The sequence below is a fragment of the Charadrius vociferus genome, unplaced genomic scaffold, assembly GCF_000708025.1.
Source record: "Charadrius vociferus isolate BGI_N301 unplaced genomic scaffold, ASM70802v2 scaffold525, whole genome shotgun sequence".
In the NCBI taxonomy this organism is placed as follows: Eukaryota; Metazoa; Chordata; class Aves; order Charadriiformes; family Charadriidae; genus Charadrius; species Charadrius vociferus.
In genome coordinates this window covers 104,186-104,479 of record NW_009648535.1, presented here as the reverse complement: position 1 = coordinate 104,479, position 294 = coordinate 104,186, and positions in this window count along the sequence as shown.

The following is a 294-nucleotide window of genomic DNA, read 5'->3' as shown; positions in this document are numbered from 1 at the left end:
TTTCCCTATTCAGCTCTCCCGCTTCCTCTGCAGGCAGAGAGATACTGCCCCTATTCTGCAGGTCGGACAATGGAGGAATCATAGAATCACAGAAGGATTTGGCTTGGAAGGGACCTTAAAGACCACCTTGTTCCACCCCCCTTCCCTGGGCAGGGACACCTCCCCCAGCCCAGGTTGCTCCAAGCCCCGTCCAACCTGGCCTTGACCACCTCCAGGGACGGGGCATCCACAGCTTCCCTGGGCAACCTCTTCCAGTGCCTCACCACCCTTAAAGTGAAAAATTTCTTCCTAATA